The sequence below is a fragment of the Pangasianodon hypophthalmus genome, chromosome 25, assembly GCF_027358585.1.
Source record: "Pangasianodon hypophthalmus isolate fPanHyp1 chromosome 25, fPanHyp1.pri, whole genome shotgun sequence".
Classification (NCBI taxonomy): Eukaryota; Metazoa; Chordata; class Actinopteri; order Siluriformes; family Pangasiidae; genus Pangasianodon; species Pangasianodon hypophthalmus.
In genome coordinates this window covers 10037407-10062990 of record NC_069734.1, presented here as the reverse complement: position 1 = coordinate 10062990, position 25584 = coordinate 10037407, and the positions used below count along the sequence as shown (strand labels likewise).

The following is a 25584-nucleotide window of genomic DNA, read 5'->3' as shown; positions in this document are numbered from 1 at the left end:
GCTATAGCTAACAAACATCAACTTAATTCCTAAGCTCTCAAATGTTAGCTAGCATGATAATAATACAAATAATACATAATACAAATTGCCTCAATGAATGTGACAGATTTGTGAGGAATTTATACCAACTCCTTGCAGCTGTCTGATACTGAAAGTTAGTATAAAGTTATACTAAAAAATATATGATTTCAAAGAAATGTAGTGATTATGGTGTTTGTAAATTTAATAATGTAGTGTGTAAAAGTCAAACGTACAGTATTAAGTGAGAGAAAGGTTCAACATACAGAAGTACAGTAACAAAGTACTTGTTTTTTATTACTTCCCACCTCTGCACAGTGTACACGTCTGTCACAATTTCCACCTTCACTTTTCTTATTTGTTTCCTGTTTTTGGGTGAATCTGTGCCCATGATAGCCTCAGATTCTTGTTCTTGGCTGACAGGAGTGGAACCCAATGTGGTCTTCTGCTGTTGTAGCCCACTGACCTCAAGGTTTGATGTGTTGTGCATGCTGAGATGCTTTTCTGTTCACCACGGTTCTAAAGAGTGATTCTTTGAGTTACTATAGACTGACTTCCTGGCAGCTTCCTGGCATCCACTCTGGCCATTTTCCTCTGACCTGTCTTATCAACAAGGCATTTCCACCCACAGAACTGTCACTTTCAGAAACTCAGTGTTTTTGGTTTTGCGCACCATTCTGTGTAAACTCTAGAGACTGTTGTGTGCAAAAATCTCAGGAGAGAAGCAGTTTCCGAAATACTCAAATCTGTATCTGATCAGATCTGCCACCAACAACAATGCCATGATCAAAGTCACGGCGATCACATTTTTCCCCATGTTTGATGTGAACATTAACTGAAGCTCTTGACCTGTATCTGCATGATTTTAAGCATTGTGCTGCTGCCTGCATGCAGGTGTTCCTAATAAAGTGGACAATGAGTGAATGTAAACCTATATTTCTGAAAAGAAAGCACACTTCTTACTGTCCATCTTTCACATTCTCTTTTTCTCTCCCCGAGTTCTCAAGGAAGTTTGAAGAACACCCAAAACACTTCAAAATAGATTTTATGCACTTTCTCCCTATGCCCTATTTAACCACCACACTGAATAAAACAAAAGAGTAATTAAAGTAAATAAAATAAGTGTGCGGCACATTCCCTCCTCCTTCCCTCGCTTCTGCTTTCATGCCACATTTATCATGTAGGAAAATGGCTCTTTCACACAACACACTACTTTCTCCTGAAGTCTATTAGACACAAATGAAGTAATCACTTTTCTCCCTGTGGAGTCATTTGCATAATATGAACTTATTAAACTGGAGGTGATATTAAAAAGCAATTCCACCAATTCCTTTTTAACTTTAGCCTAAATTACTTGTTGAGAAGTAAACGTCTTGCAGTGTTTTGGAAAAACGCTCTTTTGTGGAGAGTTTAGTACAGCAATTTGCTAACTTTCTTAACAACTTATTTAAACTGTTTGTGAAAGAACGAAGACAATGTAGACAATGTCTTCTGACATACATCTCCCTCTCTCTCTCTCTCTTTAAACATATATGTACATACACACACACACATATGTATATATATATATATATATATATATACACACACATATATAGAGCAGATCCTTTAAGACCTGTAAGTTGCGAAGTGGGGCCTCCATGGATTGGACTTTTTTGTCCAGCACATCCCACAGATGCTCGATCGGATTGAGATCTGGGGAATTTGGAGGCCAAATCAACACCTTGAACTCTTTGTCATGTTCCACAAACCATTCCTGAACAATTTTTGCAGTGTAGCAGGGCACATTATCCTGCTGAAAGAGGCCATTATGGAATACTGTTGCCATAAAGGGGTGTACTTGGTCTGAGCCATCCACATGATGTAAAAGAAAATGTATTTCATCAGAACAGGCCACCTTCTTCCATTGCTCCATGGTCCAGTTCTGATGCTCATGTGTCCATTGTAGGCACTTTCGGTGGTGGACAGGGGTCAGTATGGGCACTCTGACCGGTCTGCAGCTACGCAGCCCCATACGCAGCAAGCTGCGATGCACTGTGTGTCCTGACACCTTTCTATCATAGCCAGCATTAACTTTTTCAGCAACTTATGCTACAGTAGCTCTTCTGTGGGATCGGACCAGGCAGGCTAGCCTTCGCTCACTATGCACATCAATGAGCCTTCTGCGCTCATGACCCTGTCACTGGTTCACTGGTTGTCCTTCATTGGACCACTTTTGGTAGGTACTAACCACTGCATACAGGCGACTCCCCACAAGATCTGCCATTTTGGAGATTCTCTGACTCAGCCATCACAATTCGGCCCTTGTCAAAATTGCTCAGATCCATTTTTCCTGCTTCCAACACACCAACTTCCAGAACTGACTGTTCACTTGCTGCCTAATATATCCCACCCTTTGACAGGTGCCATTGTAATGAGATCAATGTTATTCATTTCACCTGTATATATACAAACAATCATCTGCAAGTTGAGGACAATGTTAAATGCAACGCATTTGCTAATTGAAAAAAATGTCTTTTCTCCCTCATTTACTCCGATGTACTCGCTCCCTGCTATTGATCATTGCTATACATGGCTGACTCAGCAACCCAAGTCATCATGCACACAGACACACCCATTTGTCTTACTATCTTTTTTTTTCTTTTCTTTTTTTTTTTTTTAGCACTGGCATCCCATTCAGGGTGTATTTCTATGTCACACCCAGTGTTCCCAGGATAGACTCTGGATCCACCAGGATAAAGTGGTAACTGAAAGTGAGTGAATGAGTTAAAAAAAAAAAAAAAAGCCATTTCCCTCATTTGGACAAGCTAAATGTCCCCACAAGGTCAAAACTATCTGATATTCCTATCCTTGTGGGTACATTTGATCCCCATCAAGAAATAAAAAAACATCACACATACACACATATACACAAAGAAGACTTACATTTTAACATTTTATCAATCCCTTAGCAGCTGAGGATATAATGCACATATGCAAGCACTGATATTTTTGTCATCTTCTTTGCAAATCAAACCCAACATCAACATCTTCAGTAACCACTTCATCCCAGTCAGGATCCCATAGTTCAACCCAAGTTTCAGTATTCCTAGGAGCTATTTTGTGAATGTTTTGCCAACAACAAGAGATTTGTTTAGCACCCTGAGACTACGTTCAGGTTAGCAGAATGGCAAAGTTGCCTTTTTTCTATATTTATTTAATATTTTTCAGTATTATTGTGCTTGGATTGTACAGTGCTGACTGTCAAATGCATTGCAATGTATCAAGACCAACTGAACTGCACTATTAAAAAAAGAAATCCTAAAAGTGGTCTGTTTGGAGGAATCGAATAACTAAAAGCACCTGTGTTAGAATTATTGGAATTAAGAAACCCATTCAAGATCTGTAACACTGCCACCTACTGCATCATAAAGGATTATTTTTTTAAACCAAATCCTGAATGTCCACCAGGTGGACCTCTGTGTTAAGCTATCTACTGAATCATAAAGCTTTTTTTTTTTTTTTTTTAAATACCAAATCCTGAATGTCCAGCAGGTGGAGCTCTGTTTTAAAGCATATTCAAGAAATAGGCCCTGTTATTGTGGATGTTTTTCCTCACTGATAAATTTTGATGTGTCATTAGAAGCATAGTTTACAAAACAACACTTAGTTATAACTAGAAGAACATGCTGTACCTACAGGTCAAAACCAAAGCCTAACATTTCCTGGTGCTGATGATCAGGTTTGGGTTTTGGTTTGTTTTCTCCAATAGTTAACCTTTTGTCTTATTAGTAATATTTTTTTGTGCCCTGAGACAGAAAGAAATTGTTCTTTTAAGGAATAAAAGAGCTGCTAAACTCTCTCCCTGTGCCTTGGAGGAAGCTTTAATGGTTTTTGTAAAAACCTGCAACAGAGTGTTTCCCCATAATACAGTAGAGGGTTTCCCTTTAGGAGAAGTGCACACTTTAGAAATCTTTTTGTAACCCTTTCTGGTCTTAATTTCAACAAGATTTTTCTCATTTTATCAAGCTACAGTATGTTGCACTTTTCTGGCTGGTCATATTGTAATTTTACAATATAACCAGAATTTTTTTAAAGAATTCAATAGTGATATATGGAACCAAAATTGTGTGTTTTATATTATGAAGCAGGTTGAATCCATACTTATACAGACTGAAACAGTTAATTCCAGCTACCTTAATTATCCCAGAGATCATTAGGGTAGAGAGACAAGTAAGTTGACTATTGTTAAAAGTCTCAATGTATATGTTATACATATATAAATAAAATTGAATTGAATAATTATCCCAGATGTTCTCTTCAGATTATAGACCTTGTTTGATAAACATTGATTTGTTCTGTAGAGATATAGCTATGACACCTTAAAATGTTGCGTGTATTGTTTGTTAAATATCTTTATACCACAGCATTGTTGAAGTAGTTTCCGCTAAAACTTGTGTTATATATTACTTTATAATAAACTTTATAATACCATACATTAAACCTGATTCAGATACAATGGAGTACAAGCACTATCAAAATAACAAACCATCACATTAATCCTGATTAAACAAATACATATACTTGAAGCATACAAAGCATGTTTGCCAAGCCCTCCTCAGGCCTTTCCATCACCTGCCCTGCACCTTGCACTAAGGAATGTTTAAACAAGGGGAAGTGGACATGTGCAATTCCCTTAGGAGTGCACCCACTTCCTCTTACATTAAACCCCTCTAAGCCTAGACTGACACAAATATTTCACCATCTTAGTGAACCTGAAAACAATAGTTAGTGGAGTCTATAAGCCCAGGCAGGAGTCATTGTGATGAGCAACACCCCCCTGTGGAGGTCAATGTGTGCCACACTTTCACTGCTTCAAACAGCAAACATACCTTCCCTTCAGTGAGACACAAAAGACAACACGGGGAAAATGCTAATCATCCGCCCATCAAACCCCAGCAAGGCTACCTGCTCTCTTGTCAGTCATCCAGTCAGTATCCTTTCTTAACATGCATGTTTATTTTTAATTGAGAAATGCATTCTCCATCTATCTTGGATTATTGAAAGGATGCCCTTCCAACAATCTACTTATGTGAATAAGAATTCAGCCAGCCTAAATGCCTTTCCATCTAACAACCACATTCAACCTAATTCCCTCATCAAGCCACTGATTTGCCTCACATTAAGACCTGCACCTTACACTGAGGAATGTGCTTACTGGGGGGTCTTCCTTTCTGTAAAGCTTGTCAATTTTCCCCCTCGACCCCAGCCCTAACTTCCTCCCTGATCAAACCTCACGTGCCCCCTGCATCTGCAAATAACCTGCATGTCATCCTTATCAATAGAACAAACATGTAGCTTCATTCCAACCTCTGCAGTGCAGTCCATGAGCCCAGTGAGGAGTCATTGTGATGGGCAACGACCCTTGCAGAGGGACAGTCAATGCGTGCCACACTTTCACTCCTGCAAATGGCAAACATACCTTCCCTTCAGCACCACACAAAAGGCAACAAGCGGGAAATGCTAATCGTCCACCCGTCAAAGTCTCATAGACCTGCTCTGCTGACTGTCATGGCTACAGGGACGCAGGACTACTGATGGTTCCATTTGCCAGCAAAGAGAGACATCCTCTGAGGCTCAAATGGTGGCCCAGGATCCCAGAACAAAAGTTTTGGGCCCCAGGGATGTGGATACATTATTAGTATGCATGCCACTGTGTTCTCCCGTTGACTTCTGCACTGGTGACAAGAGCGAGAACCAGTCCTTTATTAAGCAATGGGGAGCTTATCTCATTCATCAGTGAATGCTCCTTTATGCATGCAGTCAAATGAATGTTATCTCATTACTGCCGCATGTCCATATTTCTGCCAAACATTGTTATCCTTGGTTAGGAGGTGTTATTTAGGTTAAGTTTGAATTTTAGATCCAAATTTCAGAAATAAAGAGAAGGAACAATTGAGCCACCTAAAATGGTGAAGAATTAGTAGTATTTAACTACTGATTGTGGTTCTGGTCAGAACTTTTAAAGGTTCTAACAGGATAAAATAGCCCTTTGTCATATATTTGAATAATCTTTGCAGGAAATGACGTGTTGACTACTGTCCTAAAAGGAGACCAGAAAACAGACATGGAAGTGAAAAAAGAAATGGGAATTTGTGATGATGATTATTTCAGATATATTCTATCAGGTTATATATTCTTATATAACTGCTCCCCATGACAGCACTGGGGTGAACATACAGACTAATTCATTGTGTTGTAGCTGCTTCACAGACCCATAATCAAATCCCCCTGTACCCTGCCTAGCGCCCATCCTACCCCCAACCCCAGCTTCTGGGGGCCATGCAGGGAGAGAGGCAGCACGTCCTCCATTCAGGCACACACCGCCATCCACAAAAGCAGTGGTGACCCAAAGCCCATCCGTCACGCTGCCGCCCCCCAGTGCCTCCGCCACCCTCTCCCACAAAAAAAAGAAGGAACAGGAGCAGCACTCTCTCCGAACAGCCTTCCATGGAGCTCAAAACAGCCTGAACCAAGCAGCGCTTTTGTCTTCCCCCTTTGAGGCCCCTATTTACAATACAGCCGGGCAGGAACAGAGAGAGATGGGAGTGTCCGAGCCTAGGCAGTGGACCCTCCTTTGCCGGCCCTCTTCGCTCTGGTCACCAGCAGCAGCTCTTGTGTTGCACTCTCTGAGGGGCTTGCCTGGCCTGCCCCCTATTGCGCTGATACCGTAACAATAGACTGGTGTCCATTCACAGCCACACCGATCGGCCATTGCTGGACCTAAAGCGTCCACAGAGGTGACGTATTGATGTTGAAGAGTCTTAGCTTTGAGATGAAAAGTGCTTTTGCTGTGTGTGACGTTTTTCGCTGCATTACAATGAGGAATGGTTTCAGTGTGAAGGGTTTTGTGTTACTATTCCACTTGTGTCAGTGCTGCTCTGGCACTTGATTAAAATTCGGCAGAAGTATTGAAACTCAGGATACATGGGAGTTAAGTTGACTGCTGCTGTCACAAGGCACCATTGTTATACATTGCTTGAGTCTTTGCTTCTCTTTTATTCAGTATACAATAGCTTAAGAGTAGTATCCTGTTTAACCCTTAATCTAAGGCCAAAAGGGTTTAAATTTATATCTTATCTAATGTCTTATTCTTTTTAAGAGGATTTTTCTTTTTCTATTCTGTTGTGTTCTGTTCTGTTCTGTTCTGAATTATGATTCTGGCTGACTTGAAATTCACCTCATGCAATAAGAAGTGTCTCTTCAGCCGTGCATGGGAACATTCTGGGATTCTGTCGTCCCTCTCTGTAATCCCTGTGGCGAGCAATTCAGCCGGCATCATGCCCTCAACTGAGCGGGCATGTGCCACTAGGCCAGAAGGGGCCACAACCTCAAATTACACTGAACCCCAATACAAGAACCCCGCTGTGCTGTGTGTTGAATCGAAAGAATAGTGGCACGCACTCATAGTGGAGGGTGACAATGAATCTGTGTGCATATGTGTTTGTGTGTGCGTATGATTGAGTGAGTGTTTATGAATTAAGCGCCCTGGGGGAAACGTTTGATTGGCTGGTAGGGAAATCCAGCTTGGCCCCTTTTCACAGCCCCTCTGATTGAGCTTTCTTCAGGATTTGCTATGGTTGTCTTGTCCTGCTGCAGCTGTCCTATAAGGGAAAGCAAGCATAGTGAAAAGGCCAGGCATGCTGGGAGTAAAGGTAACACAGGGTCGAAGGGCCTGTATTATTCAGTATTGTAGGGCATGACGCCTCTCATTAACTAATGTTATTTGGGAGAGTGAGAGAGAAAAAGTGCAATGAATGAATGAATGAATGAATGAATAGGGCAGAGAGAGAGAGGAATGGGGCATGAGAGAAAAAAGGTAAAAAAAAGAGTGGAAATTAACAGTTGCTTATAAAATTATTTAAGCTGTCCTGCATAGTTAGAGTTATTGCATACATTTAAATGGGCTGAGTGTGTGTGTGTGTGTGTGTGTGTGTGCGCGCACATCACGTTTGCTGGAGGTCGTAGTCCAGCGTATGCCCTGCAGGGCTACATGTTGCTAGGCAAAGTGTATTGGCTCAGTTGGAGGTAGATGCACAATGCTGCAAGGCCCATTGGTCCTGATGAAAATAAATGAGGTGCCAGGGCATCTGTGACATCCCGGAGCTCAAAGGGAGTCTCTCAATATCCCTTCAATCTGCCATTTTGAATTATAATCTGAGAGCAATGGCCTTTTATTACTTTATTGTGTCACTTGGGAACAGGGTGCCTTTCATAAACCATATAAAATGTGTGTGTGCTAGTAAAACTGTCTTTTTGATCAGCCACATCTGATAAGCTGTCTCTCTGAAGGAATTTGACGAACTATAACATTGCAGCATGGTGGTTATTTTTCAGAGTTTATAGACTTGTTTGATATACATTTTTGTCTATGTGTTTTTTATACCTAGTGTCAAAAACATTCCAGCCATTTCTGAATATAAAAAGGAAGGAATTCTGAATATTTATTTACAGGAAACCCCACTTTTGAATATACTATTAGCACTTGGTGAGTCTTTTCAATTTATCTACTGGTTTCAGAACAGTGAATATTGCACATATAGCAAATGATGCTCAATATTTAAGTCGTCTGTTCAAAGATCAGTTGAGCTGCTTGCTCAGTGTTGACCCTTGGTGCCCTGGGATCATTCATGTTAATAGTATCTTGGCCATGCTGTTCTGAGGGCTCCCGAGTGCTATAAACCTATGCAGCAGCCTACTGTCAAGGGTCACTTCGGCCACACGCTCAGGTCAACCCACGACCTTGTGCCCTCTGGCTGAGCCCATGGAGATTTTTACTCCAAACGGTGGTGTAATTATCTGCTTATTGCAGGAGCGCTAAGGCCTGAGGAGTGCTCTGCACCCTGTAATCCACAGCCCTCATTAGCTCTCAAACCCTTTCTCCAGCCCAAGAGCACACAAAGAGCCCTCAGCTCCTCCAGCAGAGAGAGGCTTCATCTTGGACAATAGAGGCTCCCCCTTGTCCCTGAGCGGAACATAGGCCTTACTAGGAGCTTGAGCAGCAGGCCCCACACTCCGTTAATCTGAGGGATTCAACATAGTGCTTGAGTCGCGCTTCTAAATCCTTCTCCAAAAGGATATGGGCAGCAGTGGCTCTCAACGGTGATTGGGAAGCTCTTATTGGAGTCACTGTGGATTTTAGGGGCATAATGTACTCCCCAATAGCTACTACTGACAGACTGCTCACTGGGAAACCTTAATAAGACCCTGGGCTACATTGAGTAAAGAGCAGAAGGAGGTGTTAAGTCAAAAAACTGGCATGCTGTGGCATTTCCTGGGTCACACACTGGGAGATAAACAGCAGCATGAGTTGGAAAGGATGGTTGTACCTGGGTTACATGTATGCAATCTAAGACAGAGGGGTTTTAGGAATGCACAGACAATGCAACAGGTTAAAAAAAAAACAAGACTACTCTGCATTACCCTAAACATGATCTGCTTTATGAGAAACTCAAAAGAGGGAAACCCCATTTATAAACACACCAAACTAGTTTTGTCCTCTGGCATGGCTCATTTGGTGTTGTAAACCAAAACAATGAAAAATTCCAGTTCTGTGGTTTGAAAAGAAGTGGTCAATAAATTCTAAGAAACTGAAACGTGTTTGTTACTGAGGTCTAGATTTTGATAGAAGTCTAGATAGCTTTGGCAGTGTGTACACGTTAAATAGTAGCATGTTCTATCATGTTTGTGTAAATTTACACAACCAGAGGTCATGAACTATATAATCATCTTTTTCTACTGTTTATTCTTGTTCATTGAATTTGGTCTGGATATAGAAGTGACATTAATATATTTGAAGGTGCACTTTCAACTTGTTGTGTCTTTGCATGTTGAACAGTAACAAAAGTTTCTAAATTGATTAATCACACATTAAAAGAATTTTATGCATTTTCACTTTTTTTATCATTTCTGACAGCTCCCTGGGTTTTGTCAATACTGAAATGGTAGAAAACCATTAATAAAACGGAATCATGTAATGTTTTCAGTTCTTATTAACAATTTTTGTGGCTGTTATTTTAGATTGATGTTATATTAGGCTTATGTTATATTTTTAAATTATATATTTTTTGAGATTTTTTTTTACATTTATTTTCATTATATTTTTTATAAATCTGTATAGTTTTTCTTTATTAACTGTCAGTGTTAACAATATCAAATTTATATTCTTACAGTAAATCAATGATATATGCTAGATTCTTGTCATACCTTTTTATTTTGATAATTTTTAAATATTATGTATTGTATATCTTGTTATTTTAAAATTAAATTTCAAAATTATGTTTTGGTTAAAAAAAAACAAAGAAAACCACATCAAATTTAATTTAACATTGCATTTTGTATTATGTAAGAGTTTTCTGACTTTGAAACAGTTATTTTGAAAGACATCTACTGACCATGTGATCCAGATCCAGAGCAAAAAGTTTAACACTTCTTCCTGGTCACATTACAGGTGTAACGAATATGACATTAGTACAGGTACAAATTGGCGACAGCATATTTCTGTCATTTCAGTACATGTTTTACAAGGAATATTGGAGGAAAAAATTTTTAAAGAATTGCAAAAATACTGGGTTTTTAAAAGCAAATACAGGCATTCAGTGGGAACATTCAAGATACATTCAAATTATGGTTACTCACATTTTTTTTTCAAATATCAATTAACTGTTTTATATTTTAATTGTATGCGTACTCAAATATTAAATCTGATGTTTTATAAATATGTTTTAACTGTTTATGCCTTTTTAAATGAGGGATAGTGTTTCGCACCACTTCTGCAAAACACTATCCCTCTATACCCCTCATTCTTCTACTTCTACATTATCTAGTCAGTACAAAAACATTTTAGATTTCCAAACATTAGTTTTCCAGCAAAAAATTAAATGTTACAGAAAAATTTTGTATGTCAGTACAGAAAGCAGCATATTACATAAGAGACACTTTTCAGACAAAAAAACAGAATGAAGGCTGCTGGGTTTTGCTGCAAAAATAAGAAGCAAGTGCAACAGTCAAAGTCTCCAGAAGAACTGTGGCTGGTTCTGCAAGATGCTCAGTAACACTTACAGCTCACTTCCTTATAAAACTGCACACATTCTACCTGAGACTACTGCTATTTTTTTTTAAAGCAAAGGGATGTTGCACCAAATATTGACTTTGTTTCATTTATTACTGTTTTGCTCTCTACAGTATTTTTTTTTAAATGTAGAAACATTTAATTTCATTATTTTTTGTAGTCATCTTTGCTCTACAGCATTTCTTTGCATGTACCTAAGACTTTTGCACAATACTATATACATATCTGTGAGCAAGCATAGGACTTGCAAAATACTCATACATGCTTTCCTGCTCCTTTTTCACTGGCTGGTTTCAGAAGACTATGCTCTGCATAGCTATAGTTGCATTCACTAAAACCAAATGGTTTTATCATGCTAATCAGATTCTTTGGGGCAGAAATGGCTAGCCAAAGTCAAGCCCAGTACTATGCCTGGATGAAGACAACCATTAGAGGATCCTATCAAAATGGATGAACATCTAGTGAAAACACTACACTCATGTAAACCAGTGATAATCAATTGAACATTGAACATTGAACATTTCGATATATATTGCCAAAAAAAATTTGGTACCATTAGAGGTGTATCTAGTGTCCCTTTACTATGTATCGTTATACCTTTACATATAATTTAAGGTACATATTTAGCCGTTAGGAACCACTGATGGACTTTTAAAGCATCACTCTAAAAAGTAAAAGGTACAGCACATGCACCTTCCCAGGTAAAAGATGGATACTAAAGGTACACCAGCAACAAGGTAAAATAAAGTTTGGTACCTTGATTTCTGAGAGTGTAGCATATTAAGACAAATGAAATGTCACTTTTCTGCCCATTTTCTCTAGAAGAATATCTGTGTGTAAATCATAAATATGGCCAGAATTAATATATTGATAATATGCATCTCACAGGATGTTAAGGACGAAAAACATTAATCCAGGAGGGATGAAAAAGCAGTTTGGCAGTATGGCAGTGTTACAAGGAGGATTATTGTTGTCATGTTGTTTTTAAATGAAGGATAGCACTCCCTTTAAATCCCCGGTCAAAAGGCTTTGAAAGATGCAAGAAGCAACTCTGAACTTTTTATTTCTATCATAAGCTTTTATACAACTAGAATCGATCAAAGACCATTGTTCCAATTGTACAGACATTTGAAAAAGACTTTTAAAAGAATGTCTTACTTTTCCAAACAGAAGATGGTTGGTCTGACTCGACCATTGTGCAGTAATTGGGTTATGAGTAGTATAGAGATGGATGGACAAAGTGCAAAAGGGTACTAGGTAGGGGACAGCTAGACAAAGAAACTTTTTGCTTGACCATCCCTAATTGGCCACCCATGGCTTATGGCCATTCACCTTTCACATTTGATCCCAAACACCAAAATGAAAAAAAGAGAGAAAAGAATGGATAGAAACCACCATACTTAGACTCTGCAGAGACACTGACTGTCAAAAATGGACTTTTCAGTTGTAACAGTGTGTAGTATTCTTTAAAGTCATGTTTTCTATCTTGCTATATGTTTAGCATCACTCTCGATGAGTGACTGGGTCCCTGTGATGTGTCGGGTACGTGGGCTGGGTTAACAGGGTTAAGCTTAAGGTGAGAAAGGGGGTTGGGGATCAAATGCTTTATATGTTGGAAACCTTTTCAGGTCTGTTCATGAAAGCAGAGAAATGATTGGATTATTCTTTTTTTCCTTTTGAGAAAAAGAGGGGGCGTCTGAAAAGGGCTCAGGAGCCCAGCGGCATTCCATAGCTCACTGCTTTCAAACTTTTTTCCAAGCAGTCTTTGATAGATGAGTAAAAGATGATCCAATTATTTCATTTACTAATTAGCACCAATGGAATCTGGCCCTGTGCTTGGTCTAGCTGGCCTCTTTAAAGTTCCCCTATCCAAAAGGCCATCTTCATTTCTCCAGCAAGAGAAAAGGATAAAGACAAAGATAATTTGATTGTCAGACTTTTTTCCATATGCTAGCTGGCCTGTGCGGTCAACCAAAGCCCCCTGAGACTGGGCCAGGGCATTTCAACCAACAATTGCTACATGTCACCCCCTAGAAAACAAACACGCTGAATCTAGTTAAGGGGAGGACGGTGGAACAAATAACGCAGGAGGAATCTAGTGACCCGCAACAAACACAGCCAAACAGCAGCGCCAGTCACAAAGCCAGGGAGAAGCTTTGTCTTTCCTGGGCTCTAGTTCTGGCAAGGCAAGATAAGAAATGGCACTGATAAACAAAAAAGGATTATTTATTCTTTTGGATTTTTTTCCCAAGGTTTGACTTTTGAGGGGGCAGGATTTGCTTAAATTAAGGAACAAGATGGGGAGATTACACATATTTGAATACAAAACACACCAACTGTTTTTAAAGGTAATTTGAGCAACATGGTGTGACTTACTCACTGGGAACACCAAGTCAAGCAAATAAAGTGTTGGTAGGTAAAATATAAAGATGGTGTTGGGTAAATGCTTATGTTTTACTAACTTGGATTGGCTGAATCTGGATGTGGGTTCTGCTCATAATAAGCCTTCTCCATTGAGAACTTGGTTTGTATTGTATGGTTATGTGACATGGTGCACCACTGTAGCATGCTTTGTTGAGGGAGACTTCTGCATCATGCACTCATTAAACCTCCCTAGCCTTCATCCCTGCCCGCGAGAAAGCTTGGCTTTCTCTGCACCAAAGGAGCCAGCGTATGGATTCAAACCAAACAAGGATGCCATTAAGTCCCACAATGCACTGAATGAAGGGCTCACTTCATTGTAAAGGCAAGGCCTGCAGGGAGAGTGCTCTGTCTGGCTTAAAGTAGGGGGGAGTGTTTAATTAAACTTTGGAAAAGGCTGAAGGTGCATCTGAACCAAATGACCCTCCAAGTGAATGGGGGATTAGGCTGGTGGAGAGAGCAAGTTCATTAAAGAAAGAAGAGAGGAAGGAGAAGCCCTCAGTAGAGACACAGAGCTTTAAGATGCTACTGCGACTATAGGCATGCAACTATGAGCAACTCAGTAATTACATTATACCATTAAATGCATACCAACCTCTTAAGGAGATTACCATAATGTCAAATTAATAGTACTTTACATACAAATAAAATATTTTTTTGTAAAAGGCCAAAACAATTGAACTTTAGTTACTTTCACTAAAATCTTTTTATCACTGAGCCAAATGTTAACCATTTTGACTTTTGTACTGGAATGCTTAAAAAATTTATGAGGTGCCCTTAGGGCTGGAAACGATGTTCTTGGCATTAAGACAGAGAACTCCACCAGGGCTAACACTAAATTGTACCGCCCACACTATAAAATATATAAAATGGCTCAAAGTGGCACCAGCATACTGTGTTTGTAACACCTACTTCTATAGAGCAACTGCAGTGAGGAAGGCCATAATATGGTAATAAAGGTGCCTCTCTATATATTTAACAGATTGGTCCATTTAAGACCAACTACAGGCCAACAACAGTGCTTACAAATCATGTTCCTATACTAGTTCTAAACTTTGTAAACATTGTGCTACTTTAAGCACTACCCAAAATGCAGAACATAGAACTTTATGTGAGTACAGATGCACAAATAGGCCCAACATCTGTGCAAGTCTGTGGACATTCCAGGGCCTTTGTAGAAATTAGCAGGGAGTATAGCTCCTGTTGGAAAGCTGAATTGGTGCATTAATAATTAACCATATCCCCATTTCCTTCTCTCTCATAGAACATCTCAGTGCTGACGCTTCCAGGGTAGGCCTCTGAGAGAGGACGGACTTCTTCATTTGGAGCATAGGACAATGCAGCACACCGCTTTTGTCCCTTTGATATCCCGCTGGGCCACAATATGGCCAGTCAAGGATCAATGAGAGCACACAATAGCCATTACCCCACAGTTTCTGCAGGCTTTTAGGGAAGACGTGGGGCGGACAGCTTCCAGACGGCATGGTGTCTGGGCCACACTGAGTGAAGAAGGAAGAAGGCAAAGGAAAGGCAGAGAGGATAGAAAAATAGAGGCCGTAGTGGAGGGGAGCAGTCACGGTAGGTTACTTTTTCTTGAAACTGAACTTGGATGGTGGATCAAAAAAAAATGATCCTTGCATGTCCTTCTTTCCCCAAATAATATACACAAGCAGTGTTTATATGAATAGCAGTTAATCATTTAATCAAAGGCTATTCCTCCAAATAAATTATTTTATAAGTTCATCTAAGAAATTGGAATGGATTTGTACATATTCATCCATTTCTCCTTAATAAACACTTAAGAAATGTTTATTTTATTTTATTTATTTTTTGAGCCATTCCTTTGCACAATCTCATTCCTTTCTAGAAAAGGACAGATGGCCATCCGTGCCATACATATCATCACGCACTGAGAGTCTCTTTGGTCCCCGTTTGACAGGATGTGATTTCTCAGTTCAGTCAAAGCCCATGAGAGGCCCAGGCCCCGTCTTTTGTGTAAGCGATGAGTGCATGAATGAAGAAAGTGGCAGGGAGAAATAAAAGGGAGGCTGCCAAAAGGTGAACTCCATGCAAAGAGACAGCATGGAGGTGGTAGTGGAATTAGCACTATACACTTTCAGGCGTGCTGCAAAGGTTGGACACTGGCCTGTGGGCAAGATGTGGACTCCGGATCCCTGAATGTGGACACTGAGGTTATAAAGATGGCATGCATGCCGAAACACCACCGCTCGCTGTGAATGGAGGACAGCGGCAGGAGATCTTTCTCCTCGAACCTTCCACCATCTGCCAGCATCTGCGTTCATCAGTGTGCTAACTCAACAGTGTGCTAACATGCATTTTCATAAGTGGGTTTTTCATTTGGATGTTTTGGTGCAAAATTTGAATAAAAAAAAAAATTGATGAAACTTCAAAAAAAGGAAAAAGTCCTGTATAATAAATTGATAGATAAATAAATAATTGTGATGTGAAGTTGAAAAGATCACAAAGAGTAAACAGATTTTTTTCATAACAACAAATGTGGGTTCAAATCAGTGTATGATTCACATTTAATTTTTTTTATATCCAGTTTATTCAATTCACATCTTGGGTATAGCCACCATATAACTAGTATCTAAAGCTTACAATAAGCCTACACACACCCACATGAAAACAAATAAAAGACAAAGCAGTGTTAATACATCTTATTATGAACAGTATAATAGCTGTGTGTGTGTGTGAGATGCTAAAATGTGGTTTATTTGTTTAATTGTTGTGTACCGTATGCCTTGAAAGGAGAAGTGCCCACAGTAAATGGCATGGAGCCATTCAGAGAACAAGCAGAGACAGCAACCTTAAACGTCCTGTTTTGTTTGAGATCCATATCTGCGTCAAAAGCACAACAGACACTAAATAGTCCTAAACTCTTGTGGCCTAGATGTGCTTGGAGTGGCGGTTAGAGGAGCGTCACCACATTTGAAAAGCAGACTGGCTTCCCCAAACACATGCTAAATTCCTACACACACAAACAGAGCTATGTTATTGGAATATACCACCATATACTGATATCAATTAGTCAAATGAATTAGCCTGAAAACATGTCATGTGATTTCAAATAAGTTTCATGTCATATCACTCTAAAGAAGTAGAAAGCTGAAAGCCTGTTCCAAACGGCCAAAGGCAAGCATGAATATTGGACATGTTGGATCATGTTCAAATTGTTCCTGGAAATAATAATTATGAGTAAAGAAACTGAAATAATCAAACCTTTTTTTTTTGCTAAATAAATGATTTTTAGCAGCAAAAACAAAGGTCAACAGCTGTTGTAATCACAGATATGATGTGATTTATTATCTCTATGGTTCATCACTGACATTTACATTTGAGATTTCTTTCTTTTTTTACCTGTCTGCTTCATTTAACTGAACAAGACTGAACAAATACTCAGGGTAAAAAGGACAAAGTAAAGGAGAATAAAAAAAAAAACAAAAGAGATGTCACTGTATGGTTTTCCCTAATGTATTCTGATTAAGTGTATTTTATTTAATAACATGGTTTTAAATATATCTGATTTTTTTTAACAAACACGAGGTTTGTCAGTCTAATCTGAACAGAGGTGTCATAAAGTGTTCAATCAAGCGCAAGCACATGATCGGGACAGAAGAATGCCTTTAGATGTGTCACTTCAAATTTTGAGTTTACCAAAACTGATGGCTGATTCACTAAGCACATATCAGTCAAACCCTGCATGTGTCATTTTTTTCACAACTTCAAAAATTCACAAACCAGTAAAGTGTCCTGCCAAAAACACACTGTAATTTCATTTGATGTCTAATTTGTCAGCGCTGCCTAATTTGATATTCTTTGGCAGCAGAATTGGTGGGGGTTTTTTGTAATGCAAGTACTTTTAGTGTACCATAAACACAAATGTGAAGGTAGATTATTTTTGAAAGGAAGCATTTCCCATCCCACATGCAGCAAGTGACAAGGCGTTTAGAAAGGCATGCGACGGTTTTCTTCTTGTCTCAAGTGTCAACAGAGCTGGGGGCAAATCGTCTGTCTCAGGATACATTCCTCTCAACACTCCATTTACACTGTATGTAAATAACTAAATATCATGCAGCACTGCATAGGCACTGTATGTAATCTAGTAATGAGAAATGACTATGCAATTAATATTGTGTCTGTAGGTTTGTTTTATTAAATTTGAGGAACAGAGAGCAGACCTGGAGAACAGACAGGTCAGTTAAATCTCAGTATCCTAGCAGCAACCTATTATATAGTACGTCCTCACACTTTTCATGACCTGATAATGTCTGAAACACACACACACATATATATATATATACATATATATGTATATATATGTGTGTGTGTGTGTGTGTGTGTAAGCTCTGGTCTATGTTTTTATTGCAAATAGAGATCTAAATTTTGTAATGCACCCATTTGCAATTTACAATGCCGTCAACCAAATAACCATCCAAGTCATGTACAAAAAGAATTAAAGATTCAGGAACAAAAGGCGTAATAGGTTTAAACGCTAGTATTTGCATGATAGTAGACTTATCTCTTAGCAATGAGAGGGGAGAGGCCTTGAGGCCCTAAAATTCCACTCCAAACAGAAGAGGTCTAATTGAGCGAAAGGAATATGCAAGCTGGTCCTATCATAACAGCAAAGGACAGAAGGGACATCAAGAGACCAGTCAACCTCAATTCAACCTCAAGTCAGCACTCTACAGAACAACTGACCTTGAAAATATAGCAGCAAGGCATTTTTTTTTTTTTGCGACTTACTAATAATTCCATCTAGGTACAGAAACTTTAGAGGTGAAATCTATAAAATATGGCTTCATAGGGGTATGTTTCCTAAAGAGTGAAGGTGAGAGTATGCAAGAAAATAATAAAATTTATTTTTATAATGAAATGCCAAAGCCTATAATATAAATAAAGAGCTGGTGGTGCAGCAACTACCCCAACACTTCCATCCTCAAACGCACCCAATACCCCAGCGACCCCCACCAGACGCCACTTCCATTCAGACCCCCTCTCTGCTCCTCCCGGGGCCTCCATCCTCAATCCCTCATTCACAGAGGGAGGCAGCAAAGGAGGGGGGCAGAGTATTGATATAATGAGAGAAAGAGAGAATGAGAGAAAAAAAAATAAGAGAGAGCACAGGCCTGATTAGAGCCTGAATTCCATTATGTCTCTTGTGCACGATGGACAAATAAAAGGCGGTAATAAGAATGAGTGGAGAGGGGCCTGCAGGAAGCACAAAACCTCCTAACACACAAGCAGAGATGATCCTGCAAGGAAACAGAGCCTGATAGTCAAATATTTGAAAATACACTACATTGACTGAGCAGACGCATTGTGATGCATATAACTGTATATGTGCAGAAGCAAATATTGGCCTTGAGAACACACCAGAATGTGTGTAGACAGTGGGCCAAATAGAAAAAGAAAACAATGCAGGAAATTACCTGCTGTGGGCAGACCTATAGCTGAGTGGCATTTAAAAATAAATAATGTTTGCTTTGCATAATTACATTAAGCATGTTGAATTTGCTGAGTGTGCTGAGTGTGTTTTTGTGTACCATAGATGTTGTTATATCAACATATAAATTCACCACTCGTTTATGATGGAGAGTGTATAAATAATTGCTTACATATGCTTACATTTGTATATTTTTCTTGGGAATAAACACCATATATACCAATAAAATACTAGTTCTTTCTGAATTGGTTGATTTCAGAATATAGGTCAACTTTTCATCATGAGGTGATGATGCTGTTGCTCCAATAATCAACTGTTGTTTGAAACATGAAGATCACTACCTCAGAAGACCTCTACAGTAGCAATGGCTAGCACCTGCCTAGCTATTGACACAAGCCCTTTTGAGCTCATATCTTTAATCATCAAGCCTCTGATAAATGAGGTCTCGTATTCAGGCCGATTCTATCTACAGTGCTACGCTAAACACACAGATTGTTAATCATGGGGTGATAAGGGGGCACCTGAACGTCAGGCCAATGATTAAACCTGCAAGCTGGGAAGGCCAAGGGGCCATGCATACACTCGCACTCCATGGCATGCAAATCAGTACCTACAAACAGAATTTTCACACCTTGTGCAGCATCACTGAAGAAAATCATTTGCTTTAAGTACTGATTCATATGTTGCACTATACATACTGTATGTTCTTAGGGGAAAAAGTCTAGACCTTTTCTAACTCTAGAATGCAAAAGGTAACTTCAGTTCGTCCCTCTGTGGGAACCTGCAAACGCCTAAGTACAACCCTACAACAATGTCTCCCTCTTAGAGAGGGTTCCAAGCAGCCCACTTAAGGCACTGTAACTATCCAGTAAACTCTTGAGAAAACTTTTTCTCAGAGATTTTTAGGTTTTTACATGAATATACAGTATCACACTACCATTCAAAAGATCGAAAACTGGAATAGTTTCATTCAGCAGTCTTTATTTAAGTCACTAAATAATTCTGAAAAAATAAACCGACACCAAAGGCTATTTTAGATCCTTTAGTTAGTATTTTTAAGTACTTTGCACAAGCATGTACAAGTTTAAAACACAAAGGAACAGGCTATTGCAGAAAAACCATCAATGACAGGGTGCTGGGATGTGTTACCACTCCAAAGTTGATTATGTTCCTATAACAGTATGTCCTGAAGTGTTTTATAGCTCTTATACCACAGCGATTTGCCAATGCTAAATGTTTTTTTTTTTTTTTCATTTGTAAAAGATCATGTTATACTTTTTTATCCATTTATATATTCCATGTTGTGAAATGTCCATGAAACAAGTCAGTTCCTGCTATCACTTAGATTATAACAGCTATAAACTGCACTGTTGAATTCTTGATTGAATTCTTGATAGATAGAGTAGAAGGTATTCTTCTATATACAGCTCTGACATTAGTTCTAGCAGCAATCATAGATTTTATATTATTGCACTTGTCATAATATATTATTATTTCCATAGTAGCAACTTACACAGAGACTTGTATGGTTTCGCATAAACAGATAAAAACGTGTAATTGTAATTGTTATGGTGAAATTTTCTGTGACAGGACATTTATTTAGTATTTTCTGGAAGGAGTCTCCAGTGTCTTTGCTTTGTAGCAGACAGGGGTAAGGCTGTTCCTTTATTTTTTCAGAAACAGGAAAGTCTTCAGGATGAAGAGCTTTCTTGGTAACATATCAAGCTGCATTTTTGTCTTATTAACTTGAAGAGAGAAAAAAGAGAGCCTGGTAAGGAGAAGACTGTTTATAGCTGCTGTAATGTAAGAACAGGAACATTAAAAGTTACTGTAAACATATAAAATGACTTTCTATACTTTTAGAAAGATATTCGTTTCTTTTTAAGATTCACGGGACAGAAGATGTCCCTTGCAAGATGTACTGTACCAGTGATGTACAGTGGTCTGTAATTTGGAGTGGCACACTTGTTCTCAGGTGACCTTTTCGGTAAGTTATTGGTGAGTGCTGTTACACCACATCACCATCAACTGAACCAGAAGGAAGATCACTGTGTAGAAACTGGAATATGGAACATGGGCAAGTAACATGGGCAGTTTTGTCACAGCATGGTAGAGGGTTCAGATGGAGAGATGTACAACATTAACACTGCATGCAAGCCATGTTTAGTAAATCAGTAGTCCAAGCTAAGACTTGACATCATTGCTGATCATCAATATTGAAAAAGAGTTAGACAACACAGCTGACTGCTATGTAATAAGGCAGATAAAGGAAGAGAATTTCCAATCGTCCATTACACATCAGTCTTCATCCAGAAGGAGAAAGTTAGTTGACTGTTGAGCTTACTTCGTGCCGGCTGAATAAATTCAGAGAGCCACCCACAAAGCGGACCTCTAATCAGTGCAGCTCTACAAACAAGCAGAAGCCATGGAGATATTAGATGGCTCACAACAATGGAAGTGTGGCTGTGTGATAGGAGCGAGACAAGCGTATTTGCTTATGTGCCCCCTGATCAGTCCACAAAGACTCCACAAACCACACACAGGTTTGTAATACCAGCCAGTCTCTCTTGGTTGTGTGTCTGTATTTCATAATGTTCTGATTCCTTTTGTCCAGTGAGCCCATCAAACTGTAGTACACTCAAGGGTTCTCTATAGTTATGGGCTCTTAGCCTTCTAAAGGTGCTCTACTTTAAAGCCTTTCCTGTTGGGACACAGTCTCCTGTAGGGTTCTACACAGAATCTTTAATTTATGGGCTCTCTGATAGGGAAGCACTCTTTTAAGGGTTCTCTCTGACAGGGAAATGCTCTGTTATAGAGTTCTACATAAAACATTTAAGGGTACTCTCTGACTTGGAAATTCACTGTTTTAGTTTTGTACATAGAATATTTAAGGGTTCTCTTTGATAGAGAGACTCTGTTATAGAACAGTATAACGCTGTTATAGGACACAGAACTGTTAAGGATTCTCTGTGATAGGGAAATGAACTGCTATAGGTTTGTGCAAAGAATATTTAATTCTTTCTGATAGCAAAACATCGTTATATGTTTCTACATAGGACATTTAAGGGCTCTCTATGACAAGGAAACATTCTGTTGTAGGGTTCTACATAGAAAAAGTAAGGGCTCTCTGAGGGAAACTGTTACAGGTTTCTACATAGAGCATTTAAGGGTTCTGTCTGACAGGGAAGCTCTGTTGTAGGTTTCTACATAGAACATCTAAGGGCTCCTTCAGATATGGAAATTCACTGTTATGGATTTGTACATAGAATATTTAAGGGTTTCTATTGAAGGGTAGGTTCTACATAGAACTTTTACAGGTTCTATATAAGGGTCTTCTCTGATAGATAAACACTTTGTTGTACAATCCTGCATGGAACATTTAACGGTTCTCTATGACAGGGAAACACTCTGTTATAGGTTTCAACATAGAACTTTGAAGTTTTTTTTTCTTTTTTTTTAATATGGACCCATCTCTTACAGGGAAACACACTGATCTCTGATAGAGGACCCTCACTAATGGCGGAACATTCTGTTTCTTTTAGAAGAAGAGGAATATTGAGGAATACATTTTTTAAAGCTGATATAATTGTTTCTTTTTTTTTTTTTTACTTTGAGAAGACCTTGCTAAAAAAAATTAAAACATACATATGTCAGTAAATCTTTTTTGCATATCCTGTCAATATCCTGTTTCCTTTTTTCCCTTTTTTCTTATACATAATGTATGCTTTATATTTTCTTAATGCTTTCACTCACTAATGTTATTAAATGACATTGAACTCTTTTCTGGAATATACATCTACACCTCTATTCATTTGATATTAATTGATGAAATGAAAACACTTGTTGGTCATGACCTTAATGTATTGTAAAGAAAGAGTATACATTCTGCATCTCGCTTTTTATTATGGCTTTACTGCCTATAGAATTCTGAATGCCTCACTTTATTTTAGTAAGTTTTACTTTGGAGTTGCTACTGAGGCCTGAACACTAGAGTGCAAGAGGGGAGGGGGGGGAGTTGGCCTTGTGCCAAGACTGTCAGCCATTGTGTGTAGAAAGGAGCGTGTGAGGAGGGTGCGTGGGTAATTTAAGACTGCTTTTAGCATGCACAGTCAGTGAGAATAAATCATCTGCTCTACATACAATCACACAGCATAAAAAGAGAGTGTGCATGAGACAGACAGAGAGATGAAAGTATAAAAAGAGTTGTCTAAAGGCAAATACTGATTGTTATGTGATGCATAAAATCACAAAATCAAGAAGCTTCCTTAGCTCTGTGTTTGTGCACAGTATGGCTGCATTGCAATGGGCAAATGAAGAAATATGATCTGCAATCACTTATGAGCAAATACCTGAGAGACAGAGATATACAGTGCTCTGACAGGTGCATAAAAACATACAACAGTGAGAGTGATACCAGGTAGATGATGTGATGGATGACCAGAAGCCTTCATAAAAAGAAGGAAAAAAGATACTCAGATTTTTAAACTACAAGTCATATAATTCAATACTCTCTTTTACAGTGGAGATCTCATTGTTTTTTTTCAGAGATTTATTAAAATTCACTCAGGTCTCTATCCATACTGAAACTTTCTATGGTAGAAAAGCACCAGCCCCTGTCTGGCAAGCCACAATTAGTTGTTCTGCCAAAGTAGAATGGCCTCGTATATGCACACACACTCAAATAAAGCACTGGGGAGTAGGAGGGGGGAACAAACAGAAGTACTGCAAAGAGTCTATAAGGAAGGCATGCAGGGAGAGAGAGATTAAAATTTGTTTGAATGAAACCCACGCTCGTCTCATTCATTTGGCATCAGGCATAAATCAGGCCTTTGTTTGCTCCTCTGTAAAGTAGTGTCAATCAGCCTGATTGTTTTCATAGGAGCAGTGTTATTATGAATTTACTCTTTCACAGATTAAAGGGACCCCCTGCTCCAAGTGCTGCAAATAGGCAGTAGTGGCTGAAGTTAGCCATCGCTGGGCCACTTGCACATTGGAGCAACATCAAAGAGCATGAAACAACCGATCTGATTTGTCTCAAAGACACTACATGATGAATATGGTGCGGCCCTTTGCACAAAAGTGCTTTGTGTTACTTATGCAAAGACTATTCAGTGTCCGAGCAGTGCTGTATGATTGGGTAATGGCAACAGAGCTTTCAAACTTTGCAGCCACAAAAATGCAAATGATTACATTTACATATACATAAGTGTACATGCACACACACACACACACACACACACACACACACATATATATATATATATATACACACATACACACACACACACTGTATATAGTAGATAGTATATATATATATATATATATAGTACATAATTAAAAATTAAGCATAGTACACAAAATGTACAGAGAAACAGGACATCCAAAACATCCTGTTTTTTCTGGAAACTTTGTACTACAATTAATTTTTTCCACTCTTATCTACAATTATTAGAGATATACACTGCAGTTACTTCTGCACCTGTACATGTGCATGCATAAATACATATAATTCCCTCAGAAGCACTTTGCTTGCACAGTTGATGAAGGACTTTTATCCAAAAAGTATATTGTTGTTACTTATATATACACACACATATACATACATGCATAAATACATAAATATATACACCGATCAGCCATAACATTAAAACCACTGACAGGCAACATGAATAACATTGATTATCTCATTACAATGGCACCTGTCAAGGGGAGGGATATATTAGGCAGCAAGTGAACAGTCAGTTCTGGAAGTTGATGTGTTGGAAGCAGGAAAAAATAGGCAAGCGTAAGGATCTGAGCGACTTTGACAAGGGGCAAATTGTGATGGCTAGACGACTTGGTCAGAGCATCTCTAAAATGGCAGGTCTTGTGGAGTGTTCCCAGGATGCACTGGTTAGTACCAACCAAAATTGGTCCAAGGAAGGACAACCGGTGAACCAGTGACAAGGGCATGGGCATCCAAGGTTCACTGATGTGCGTTGGGAGTGAAGGCTAGCCTGTCTGGTCCTTTCCCACAGAAGAGCTACTGTAGCACAAATTGCTAAAAAAGTTAATGTTGGCTATGATACAAAGGTGTCAGAACACACAGTGCATCACAGCTTGCTGTGTAGGGGGCTGCGTAGCTGCAAACCAGTCAGAGTGCCCATGCTGACCCCTGTCCACCACCGAAAGTGCCTACAATAGGCATGTGAGCATCAGAACTGGACCATGGCGCAGTGGAAAAATGTGGCCTGGTCTGATAAATCACATTTTCTTTTACATCACGGGGACGGCCGGGTTCCTCTGCGTTTCTTACCTGGGGATGAGGTGGCACCAGGATGCACTATGGGAAGAAAGCAAGCCGGCAGAGGCAGTGTGATGCTGTGGGCAATGTTCTGCTGGGAAACTTTGGGTCCTTGCATTCATGTGGATGTTACTTTGACATATGCCACCTACATAAACATTGTTGTAGATTCATGGCAATGGTAATCCCTAATGGCAGTGGCCTCTTTCAGCAGGATAATGCGCCCTTCCAAACTGCACTGTTCAGGAATTGTTTGAGGAACATGACAAAGAGTTAAAGGTG

The 25584-nt window shown here is 39.1% G+C and overlaps 1 long non-coding RNA gene across 1 annotated transcript; it reads left to right on the top strand.

Annotated features, from left to right (window-relative positions):
- Positions 1-6438: 6438 nt before the first annotated feature.
- On the top strand, positions 6439-16276 carry LOC113540790 (uncharacterized). The gene is made up of 3 exons (XR_003404124.3): positions 6439-6797; positions 14814-15127; positions 15417-16276. It is a non-coding gene; the product is annotated as an uncharacterized LOC113540790 (long non-coding RNA).
- Positions 16277-25584: the final 9308 nt, after the last annotated feature.